The sequence below is a fragment of the Nycticebus coucang genome, chromosome 7 (assembly GCF_027406575.1).
Source record: "Nycticebus coucang isolate mNycCou1 chromosome 7, mNycCou1.pri, whole genome shotgun sequence".
Classification (NCBI taxonomy): Eukaryota; Metazoa; Chordata; class Mammalia; order Primates; family Lorisidae; genus Nycticebus; species Nycticebus coucang.
The window spans coordinates 60,436,959-60,444,627 of record NC_069786.1 but is presented as its reverse complement, the minus strand read 5'-3'; the positions used below and the strand labels follow the sequence as shown (position 1 = coordinate 60,444,627).

Below are 7,669 nucleotides of genomic sequence, written 5' to 3'. Positions count from 1 at the left end.
CTTGGGGTACTCAAACCTGGGAATAAGAACTCTCTGCTAATTGGAATTGGTTAGAACATGCCCTTTCAGGCTATTTTTCTTCTTGGCTTCTAAAAAGGAAGGACTTCTACTTCAACATTGATATCCCAGCCCACCCTTCGGCATCCCTATAAGCATACAGGTAGCAGTGGGAGAGCAGGGTGTGTTTGGCCCTTTGGCACAGGCCAGGCCAAACACAGCCTTTAATACGTCAAACAGCTGTAGTTTAGGAACAGAAAAGAAACTCACCTTTTAAACTGCAAAAGATCCCTGGATGGTAGCAAGTGTGGGCACAAGAGTATCTATATTTTTTGATTGGTTTAGATTATACAGCCCCAAGTTTCTAAATATTAAAGAAAAATACTCCAAAAGAGTCAAAGGAAAGTGCAGGACAAAACAACAAAAATTTCCTTTTATTTGGGTACAATCATCTGGTAACTTTTTCCTCTTGCATCTGAGATGGAAGCCATGCTGACTTTTACAAACATGTCTGATTTTTCTCAAAGGGCAACCTCAGGCCTTCCTTTCAGGTGTCTGTCTCCCAGGTTCCTTTGAATCCAGTTTTTGATGTTGCCAACAGAGGCTGTCTAGCTTCTGCATATCTACTGTAAGACCATTTCTAAGATCCTCATTGTTTCTCAGAAATTCCGTCACCACTTTCGGTTGATTTGAGATCTCTTCAGGCGACATCTCTTGTTCTTCTGCTTGAAGGTACATCTCTTGAAGTTTTTCCTTTAGTAACTGCATTTCTATTTCATTGATTTGGCTCTCACACAGGTAGGTTTCTGTTTCACATTCATACCCATCTTGTTGATCTTCCTCAGGGATGTGAACAGCCCAGTCAGACGTCAATAGCTGTTCTGTTCTGAAGTATACTGCCACAATTTCTGGGATATTGTTGAATTCATTCAGAAAATTTTGGATCTTCATCTGAAAATCTGGAAACCATGTAGAAGATACTTTCTTTTCTGAAGAGTGCATTATATCATTATGACACTTAATCAACTCTGTGACTTTTCTTCGATCAATCACAAAATGATCGCAGGAGTTGAAAAGACTTAAAAGAGCAACTACCTCACATTCCTTGAGTCCTCATTTGTCTGTCAGTCCTCGGGGCATGAAGGCCTTGGCCACCTCCCAGGCATCGACATTGCTTCGTCCACCTAGGGAGATTCATCAACCTCATCAACCAAATGCTAGCAACACCAACTGCCTACTCCATTTTGCTTGTTTTTGACATCTTAATATTAACGGGTTCAGATGTAACCCTTGACACTTCCCATCACCACTTACCCTTGTTCATATCTGTCTCTTATATATATTTTTAATTTTAGGAAATACCATCACAATTCACCCTGTTGCTTAAGGTAGAAATTTGAAAAGCAACTCAACACCTTCCTTTGGTATAATCTTCATATCAAAGATACCAGAAAGTCCTCTTGTTTTTACATCCAAAAAACATGCATTCTGAATTGATTCACTTAATTTCATTCTCTGCATCATGAATTTGGATCAAGCCATGATCCATGATATTCCACTGCCTTCACTGATACTGTGGCTTCCTAATTGGTGCCTTTACTTCTGCTGGCCACACTTTAATCAGTTTTGATACTGTGGTGAGAGTGCTCTAATGTGAGAGAGCATTTCACTTTCCTACTTAGCCCTTCAGTGTCTCTCATAGGCCCTCAGAGTAATCCCCTTAACACTCAAGGCCTGATAAACCTGGGCTTAAGCAATTCTCTTGCCTCGGCCTCCCAAGTAGCTGGGACTACAGGTGCCCACCACAACACCCTGGCTATTTTTTTGTTGTAGTTGTCATTGTTTTTTGGCAGGCCCGGGCTGGATTCAAACACGCTAGCTCTGGTGTATATGGCTGGGGCCTTAGCTGCTTAAGCTACAAGTGCCAAGCCTCCAGGGGAAAAGATTTTATAAAGCATTACCATGAATAAGGGAAGAGTATTTCTCACACTCAATTCTTTTTTTTTTTTTTTAATTAAATCATAGCTGTGTACATTAATGCAATCATGGGGTACAATGTGCTGGTTTTATATACAATTTGAAATATTTTCATCAAACCTGTTAACATAGCCTTCACGGCATTTTCTTAGTTATTGTGTTAAGACACTTATATCTTACACCTAGTAAATTTCACATGTACCCTTGTAAGATGCACTGTAGGTGTGATCCCATCAATTGCCTTCCCTTCACCCATCCTCCCCCCTCGTCTTTTCTCCTTCTCCCCTTTCCCGTTCTTCTTGGGCTATAATTGGGATATAGCTTTCATAAGAAAACTATAAATTGGTTTCATAGTAAGACTACATTGGATACTTTTTCTTCCATTCTTGAGATAATTTGCTAAGAAAACTATGTTCCAGCTCCATCCATATAAACATGAAAGAGGTAAAGTCTCCATCTTTCTTTAAGGCTGCATAATATTCCATGGTGCACATATACCACAATTTATTAATCCATTCGTGGATCGATGGGCTTCTTCCATGACTTAGCAATTATGAATTGGGCCACAATAAAAATTCTGGTACAAATATATTTGTTATAATGTGATTTTTGGTCTTCTGGATATATGACAGGTCTACTTTTAGATCTCTAAGTGTTTTCCAAACATCTTTCCAAAAGGAACATATTAGTTTGCACTACCACCAGCAGTGTAGAAGTGTGCCCTTTTCTCCATATCCAAGCCAACATCTCTGGTTTTGGGATTTTGTGATGTGGGCTAATTTTACTGGAGTTAGATGTTATCTCAAAGTAGTTTTGATTTGCATTTCTCTGATGACTAAGGATGATGAGCATTTTTCCTGTGTCTGTAGGCTGTGCTCCTGTCTTCTTCAGAGAAGTTTCTTTTCAAGTCCCTTGCCCACCCTGAGATGGGATCACTTGTTCCTTTCTTGCTAATACGTTTGAGTTCTCTGTGGATTCTGGTTATTAAACCTTTGTCAGGGACATAACCTGCAAATATCTTCTCCCATTCTGAGGGCTGTCTGCCTGCTTTGCTTACTGTGTTCTTATCTGTGCAGAAGCTTTTTAGTCTGATCAGGTCCCAGTAGTGTATTTTTGATGCTGCTTCAATTGCCAAGGGGGTCCTTCTCATAAAATATTCACCCAGGCCGATTTCTTCAACACTTTTCTCTACACTTTCTTCTAGTATTTTTATAGTTTCATGTCTTAAGTTTAAATCTTTAATCCAGTGAGAGTCTATCTTGGTTAATGGTGAAAGGTGTGGGTCCAGTTTCAGTCTTCTGCAGATTGCCAGCCAGTTCACCCAGCACCATTTGTTAAATAGGGAATCTTTTCCCCACGGAATGTTTTTAATTGGCTTTTCAAAGATGAAATAGTGGTAAGTAACTGGGTTCATCTCTTGATTCTCTATTCTGTTCCATACATCTATCTCTGTGTTTTTGTGCCAGTACCATGCTGTTTTGATCACTATCGGTTTATATTATAGTCTGAGGTCTGATAGCGTGATTCCTCCTGCTTTGTTTTTATTTCTGAGTAATGTCTTGGCTATTCGAGGTTTTTTCTGATTCCATATAAAACGAAGTATTATTTTTTCAAGATCTTTAAAGTATGACAGTGGAGCTTTAGTAGCGATGGAATTAAAATTGTATATTGCTTTGTATGGTATGGACATTTTAACAATGTTGATTCTTCCCAGCCATGAGCATGTTATGTTTTTCCATTTGTTAACATTTTCAGCTATTTATTTTCTTAGAGTTTCATAGTTCTCTTTATAGAGATCTTTCACTTCCTTTATTAGATAAACTCCCAAATATTTCATCTTTTTTGGCACTACTGTAAATAGAATAGAGTCCTTGACTGTTTTTTTGGCTTGAGTACTGTTGGTATTTATAAAGGCTACCGATTTATGGATGTTGATTTTGTAACCTTAGATGCTGCTGTATTCCTTGGTCACTTCTAAGAGTTTTGTAGTAGAATCCCTGGTGTTTTCCAGATATACAATCATATCGTCTGCAAAGAGTGAAAGTTTGATCTCTTCTGACCCTATATGGATACCCTTGATTGCCTTTTCTTCCCTAACTGTGATGACTAAGAATTACATTACAATGTTAAAGAGCAGTAGAGACAATGGGCAACCTTACCTGGTTCCTGATCTGAGTGAAAAGGATTTCAATTTAACTCCATTCAATATGATATTGGCTGTGGGTTTGTTATAGATGGCCTCTATCAGTTTAAGAAATGTCCCTTCTATTCCTATTTTCTTGAATGTTCAGTTTATGAAAGGATGCTGGATATGATTGAAAGTTTTTCTACATCAATTGAGAGAATCATATGGTCTTTGTTTTTTAATTTGTTTATGTGCTAGATTATATTTATAGATTTATGTATATTGAACCAGCCTTGAGACCCTGGGATAAAACTTACTTGGTCATGGTGTATAATTTGTTTGATGTGTTGCTGGATTCTATTTGCTAGAATCTTGTTGACTATTTTTGCATCAATATTCATTAGTGATATTGGTCTATAATTTTCTTTTCTTGTCGGGTCTTTTCCTGGTTTGTGGATCAGGGTGATGTTTGCTTCATAGAACATGTTGGGTAGTATTCCTTCTTTTTCTATAGTTTAGAAAAGGTTGAATAATATAGGCACTAATTCCACTTTAAAGATTTGGTAGAATTCTGATGTGAAACCATCTGTTACTGGGCTTTTCTTTTTAGGGAGAGTTTGTATAGTTGATGCTATTTCAGAACTTGTTCAACATTTCTACTTCATTCTGGCTATGTTTTGGAAGGTGGTGTGCATTCAAGTATTGGTCAATTTCCTTCAAATTTTCATATTTCTGAGAATAAAGTTTCTTGTAATATTTATTAAGGATTTTTTGACTTTCTGAGGAGTCTATTGTTATTTAGTCTTTACCATTTCTGATTGATGTAATTAGAGTTTTTCCTCTTTTTTTCCTGGTTAGGTTAGCCAAAGGTTTATCTATTTTATTAACCTTTTCAAAAAACCAACTTTTTGATTTATTGATCAATTGTATAATCCTTTTCTTTTCAATTTCATTTAATTCTTCTCTAATTTTAGTTATTTCTTTTCTTCTGCTGGGTTTTGTGTTGGAATGTTCTTCCTTTTCAAGTTGCTTGAGATGTCCCATTAAGTTGTTGATTTTATCTCTTTCCATTCTCTTGAGGAAGGCTTGCAGTGCTATAAATTTCCCTGTTAGAAGTGCCTTTGCGGTATCCCAGAGGTTCTGAAAATTCATGTCTTCATTATCGTTTTGTTCCAAAAATTCTGTAATTTCCTTCTTAATCTCATCTATGACCCAGCTATCATTCAGCATAAATTTATTTAGCTTCCATATTTTTGTATGTAAATGTAGATTCCTATTGTTAAGGAGTTCAACTTTTATTCCATGATGGTCTGAGAAGATCCAAGGAATAATTTCTATTCTTTTAAATTTTCTGAGGTTAGACTTGTGATCTAAGATGTGATCAATTTTGGAGGATGTTCCATGCACTGATGAGAAGAATGTGTATTCAGTTTTTTTAGGATGAAATGTACTGTAGTTGTCTGTTAGATGCAAATGTTGAATGGTTAAGTTTAAGTCTAAAATTCTTTTGCTTAGCTTCTTATTGGAGGATCTATCCAACACTGCCAAAGGAGTGTTAAAATTTCTGACTTTTATGGTGCTGGAGGAAATCAAGTTGCTCATGTCTGTTAGAGTCTCTCTTATCAATTGAGGCACATTCTGGTTGGGTGCATAAATGTTAATAATTGAAATCTCATCATGTTGAGTATTACCCTTAACAAATATGAAGTGACCATCCTTATTTTTCCTTACTTTTGTTAAAGACTATTGTATCTGCAAATAAAATTGCAACACCTGTTTATTCTGATTTCCATTTGCCTGAAATATAGATGACCATCACTTCACCCTGAGTCTAGATTTATCTTTTTAAGTAAGATGAGATTCTGGTATGCAGCAGATATGTGGCCTGAGTTTTTGTATCCAGTCAGTCAACCTTTACCTCTTTAGAGGACAGTTTAAGTCATTCACATTAATTGAGAATTTTGATGAGCCTGGTATAATTTTGCATATTGAGTTTTTTGAAATTCTAGTCTACATTTTTAATCCTTTTGCCATTGTGGAAGTTGGCATTTCATCAAAAGTTTCTGAGTGAGTTTACTTTTGTGATGGAGGATTGTGCTGGTCATTACAGAGGATAGGTCTGAGAATATCCTGGAGACCTAGTTTAGTTATGGCAAATTTCTTCAACATGTGAATGTCATTAAAGTATTTAATTTCTCCATCACTTATGAAACTCAGTTTAGCTGGATACAGGATCCTTGGTTGAAAGTTATTTTGTTTTAGGAGATTAAAAGTTGATGACCACCCTTTTCTAGCTTGAATGGTTTCAGCAGAGAGATCTGTAGTCATTCTAATATTCTTCCCCTTGTAGGTTATGGTTTTCTTATGCCTGGCTGCTTTCAGAATTTTCTCCTTCATATTAACTTTAGTGAAGTTAATTATGATATGCCTGGGGTATGTGTTATTCGGGTTGAGTCATGCTGGGGTTCTGAAACTGTCTGCTGTCTGAATTTCAGAATCTCTTGGCATGTCTGGAAAGTTCTCCTTCATAATCTCATGAACAAGAGCCTCTGTGCCTTCCAAAGCCACTTTGTGTCCTTCAGGGATTCGTATAAGGTGAATATTAGTTTCCTTTGAATTATCCTGGAGCTCTCTGAGAGAATGATCTGTTTTTGCTCTCCATTTCTCTTCTTTGAGAGTTTGGGAGCATTCAAAAGCTTTGTCTTCAATGTCAGAAATACTTTCTTCTGTTTGCTCCATTCTGTTGCTGAGGGATGCTATTGTATTTTTCAGATCTTTGAGGGCTGTGAATTCTCTCAATGTGTCAAAATCTTTGGTGATTTTTGTCTTTGAATTCATTGAATTCTTGAGACAACTTTTGAAATGCTCCTTGAATTTCTAATTCCCACTTTACCTCTATTCTAATCTTATTTGCAATCCAAATTCAGAGTTTGATTTCTGACATCTCAGCCACTCATTTATGAATGGGATCTTCAGTTGTTTCTGTCATATCATTCCTTGAGGGAATTGATATATTCAGGTTATTCATATTACCAGCATCTTCCCGCTGATTCTCCCCCATAATTATTTTACACTGTTTGGATAGATGGGCAGATAAGATGAAGTTGGGTTGGGGGGCTCCTGGAGTAGTGATTAACCAGCCCTTTGCCCAAGAGCTGCGACTGGTGTCTGTACCTTTTTTCCTAGAGCTTTGCAAAGGACCCATATAGCACTACGGCCTGAGACACTGGGGACTTACTTGGTGTGGTAGGGCTAAGTGGCTCTATCTTGTTTTCAGCTGGTCTCTGTTCTACGCTAGTGAATCAGTTACTCTGGGTTGAAGTCTCAGCTATGGAGAAATACCACCAATTATGTCACCCTGCCCCACACAGGCAACAACTGGAAAGGGAAAATCAAACCTTCCCATAACCACACACCCAGGGTACCACTGGATAGTCCTTGGGTGATTGGTCCAGTCTGAGAGATCCAAATCAATTGTCCCAGGCAGCACCTGGTCTCAAGTGGGAGAGTTCAAAAGGTCTCTGGCAACTAGATAGCAGGGGTCTGCTGGCAGCTCAAGTATGACTCATT

At 37.5% G+C, this 7,669-nt stretch overlaps 1 pseudogene across 1 annotated transcript; it reads right to left on the bottom strand.

Annotated features, from left to right (window-relative positions):
• Window positions 1-313: 313 nt before the first annotated feature.
• Window positions 314-1,161, bottom strand: LOC128590386 (uncharacterized protein CXorf38-like; annotated as a pseudogene). Its single transcript, XR_008381267.1, has one exon. The product of XR_008381267.1 is annotated as an uncharacterized protein CXorf38-like (transcript).
• Between the last annotated feature and the right edge of the window lie 6,508 nt (window positions 1,162-7,669).